Source organism: Medicago sativa, chromosome 1, assembly GCF_051527215.1.
Source record: "Medicago sativa cultivar Bolivia chromosome 1, Bolivia_mono, whole genome shotgun sequence".
Classification (NCBI taxonomy): Eukaryota; Viridiplantae; Streptophyta; class Magnoliopsida; order Fabales; family Fabaceae; genus Medicago; species Medicago sativa.
The window spans coordinates 70,571,842-70,575,951 of record NC_140749.1 but is presented as its reverse complement, the minus strand read 5'-3'; the positions used below and the strand labels follow the sequence as shown (position 1 = coordinate 70,575,951).

The 4,110-nt window shown below is 30.1% G+C and overlaps 1 long non-coding RNA gene across 1 annotated transcript; it reads right to left on the bottom strand.

Annotated features, from left to right (window-relative positions):
• Positions 1 to 338: 338 nt before the first annotated feature.
• On the bottom strand, positions 339 to 1,141 carry LOC146956923 (uncharacterized). Its single transcript, XR_015016696.1, has 2 exons — positions 738 to 1,141; positions 339 to 491 (listed from the first exon to the last, which is right to left on the bottom strand). It is a non-coding gene; the product is annotated as an uncharacterized LOC146956923 (long non-coding RNA).
• Between the last annotated feature and the right edge of the window lie 2,969 nt (positions 1,142 to 4,110).

Genomic DNA, 4,110 nt, shown 5'->3' with positions numbered 1-4,110 from the left:
AATAAAATAGAAACCATGATTAATGCTCAATGGCTGATTGAAGATTTTGATACATTCATTATATTGAAGAAATTATGATAAGTGAAAAACAGTCATTGTAAAACATGATGATGTTAAGATGTCTTCTTATTAGAAATGGTTTGTCCAACTTAGATGATGTGAACCAATTGTATGCAACTTTTACGGTGACGTTTAACATGTCCGGAGATGTGCTTAAAAACATCAATTAAGATTCATCAAATAAGATTTCATGTGTAATATACCCATTGTGCAAGACAAATATTCATAAAATAAATATAGCTAAAGGCTAAATCAATTTATTGAGATTAGCTTTTCGACATAACAATTCATTAAAAATTAACCTAACGTATCTAAACTCTAACATCTTGATTCTATTTCAAATACAAAACATTGCCTTGACTAAAAATTATATTGTTGATGCTGAACATCTTGAAGTTGTAGAACGTAGACACATGCTCTCCAATGGAACCCTGAGAAAGTAGCATTAGCAATAAACAATTAGATACAGATAAAAAATAAAATCAACCTCATAGTCTACAACTAAGTGATTAAACTAATATGCTTTTAAAACACATAAAATACTTGTTTTTACAAAAAAAAAATTATGGGGGGAAGAGACACATGAAAATAATGAAAAACAAAGTGTCGGTATATAGAGAGAGAGAGAGAGAGAGAAAAATCATTGAATAATCAAGATCCAAGATTCGCAGCCACACCAAAACCACTCATAGAGTAGACCTTTCCCTCTTGCAGGTCCTTCTCAAATTTGTAGATCATAGTTCTTCGTACAGTGGCGTGAATCTTGTTTCCCTGAAAACGCAAGGAATAAAACAATCAATATATAATCAATAACACAACACAAAACAAAACATTAATAATAAAAAAAAGCAACGTAATATGCTCACATATGCATCCATGAGAACCATGTCGAGAGAAAACGGATGAGCATCCCGATTGACATCACGAACAAACCAAGCACGGACAATTCGTACAACTATGGTCCAAGATTCCTTCACCGGACTGATCTCAGATATTATATCTGATCTTGGAGCCATTTGAATATACCTTTTTTTCTAGGTTGAGAGGGAAGAGAAGTAGACAGATGATTTAACAGAAGAAAACATTGATATAAATAGGCTAATTGCACAAATAAAATATTAATGGAAGCAATGTGAAAATAAAAAATAAGATCAAATAGTTGCAATGATTGGATTAAAAGAATGACATTGACACATGTCAATGTAATATTGGACGAATATTTACAAATGAAATGAATTAATTTTAATAATTCTATTTTGTGACAGAGGTTTTTTTTTTTTTTTAGAGAAAAAAGCACTATATGCATAAAATAGTATAGAGAATAAGGATTATATCAGTTCTATCGATTTAAAAACAGCTACACAAAAGGCAAAAATATTTTAATCCTTGATCTTCCATAATCTTCTTGCACGGGAAATGTTCTAGTGAAATATTCATGCCCATTAACATCATCAAATTAGGAAATCCGCAGGAAATAACAATAATCCTTCATTATTTCCGTAATAGGAAAAAATTAAGGAAATACGAAAAAATTGATACTATATACATAACATACTCCTATAAAATTCTGTTAAGGAAATAACAATAATCCTCTTTTTTCAAATAGAGATAACTTTTGATTGAAATCATGTGCATTAAATACTCTTATAAAATAGAGATAACATTTTAGGATAATTCATCAAATTATGATTGTTGTTTCTATTATAAACTTTTTCATATTTATTGTGTACATAAAAGAAAACATTGGTGAATTAAACAACAATTTAAAATTCTGACTATTTGCACAACATTTTCGGTTACCATACTTGGATTCCAATTTTGTTTGTTTTTTTTCCTATTATAAACTCCATCATACCTTGTGTGTACATCAGAAAAATCATTAAATGAACCTTTTCACTAATAGGATGCCAAGTGTACTTTTAAAAAAAAATAGTGCAAATATATATAATAGAGATTACTGTAATTTGCACTCTTTTTATTGTTAAACTATTTTGATTTACATTGATGTCTTGATTTCTTTCTTTAAACCTCACAACAATATTAATATTTTTAAGCTCGAATTCCCCCTTTTTCAATTATTTGATTCTTAAAAATAAAAAAAAAATTTGATTCTTAAAAATAAATAAAAAATATTGAAGGAAAAGATGCTTAAGGAATTATTATAAGAGGTGCCTCATTGATATAATAGCGTGGAAACTAAAACTTAGAAATAATTTGGGCCTTTAAAACATAAACCGGTTTAAAGAACACGTTAAATTGCATCAAACTATTAGTTTGTTCATGATCAAGGAAAACATAAACTGATTCATGAAGTCAAGTTGCTTTGAAAATAATCATTTGCCTCCTATGATATCAAGTAATTTTCTAAAGTTGTTGATACCTAAAATATAATCTCAAATATATATAGTCATATAATTAATAAAATCACTTAAAAAATCAAGATAAAATTGAAGATTCACGAACATGGTTGTTGTTACCCTACTCCGCTTTGCTACTTTCACATATCTTTCTTTTAATATTCAAAGATATCACACTCATTTCATTTGTCCTATGACCCCATACAACCACCACCATGCCTACATTTCCCACACCATCAGTCTACCGCATCAAAGATTTTGGGTCGTTGGACAACAATATGGTAATAAGAAGAGGGAACAAAGAAGGAAATAAGAAGTATGGTCATTTTTTGGGATAAAAGGTAATACCTAGAACATTACGCCAAATGCGTAGCAAGACCAACGACAAGTACGGGTCAATAAAACATCAACCTTTACGATATACAGTTAAAACTCTATAAATTAATAATGTCAGGACATGAGAAATTTATTAATTTAGAGAGTTATTAATTTATCGATAAATTAATAATTATTAATTTAAAGAGTTTTTAAGTAATTATACTGTACATATCAAACAAAAAGGCAAATTAGTCTATGCCTCTTAGAATTACGTTGCAGCGAACCTTGAGACTCAACATAAATTAGTAACTACTGTGTTCATATGCATTGGAAATCAATAATGACTTTTGAAGTACAGTAAATGTAAACAAGAGGAACAAATGTGTTCAATGTATTCTTAATATTTTTTTCTTCAGTTTCTATGAATTATTAATTTATGATTTTCTTGGGACCGAAGATTATAAAGGGATCTCCCGAAAAATTATTATCTTATTATTTTATCGAGTTTTTCAATTTTTTACATTGGCCCAAGTCGGGACCGGACAAATTTGTTATTTTAGAGAGTTTATTAATTTACCGAGTATTAATTCAAAGAGTTTCTACTGTAGTTTGACCAAACACAAATACGACCACACAGTAAATATCCAACAAATTCTCAAACATAAATAAGGCGATATCATTGCAACAAAAGACAAGCCTAAAAAAGAACCCCAACAATCCAACGCAGAAACCCAGAAGAACCCTAAAACCCATGAAAAGTTTAAACCCTAACAACATCATCCTCGTTCCAAATTCGCCCTTTATTTTCAAAAACTTAATAAAATTTTATTCAAACCGAATCTAACCTTAACAATTAGGGTTTTCAAAGTGTCCCAAAATGTAGCTCGACCAAATTCGCCGCTCCTTTTCTCCACCACCCATGTTTCTCAGATTTTATAAATCGTCGAACCCTGCTCTATCACCCGCCTCCAAAATCAAGCCATAACGATCCACAATGAAAGACCAACATCAACAAACTCATAATCACTACTCCCTCCGGTCACATTTACAAGCAAAATACCACTTTTTAGGTTCATTCAACACCTAATGTATTTGGTCTATAATATATACCAAATACATTAGGCATTCAATGAACCTAAAAAGTGATTTTTTGCTTATAAATGTGACCGGAGGGAGTATTTTACAAAGCTTATCAGTAGATTCAACTTCAAATCTTCAAACCTCTATACTCTAGAAACACAGTCAAATCTCCTCCATTGAAACAAAGAGTGTTGAAGTGAGAAATAAGGGTGGGGTAAACATCATTATACATATCTATATACTCACCAAAGCCCAACCCAATGAAATAAATATAATAATCCATTTCAATTTCAAC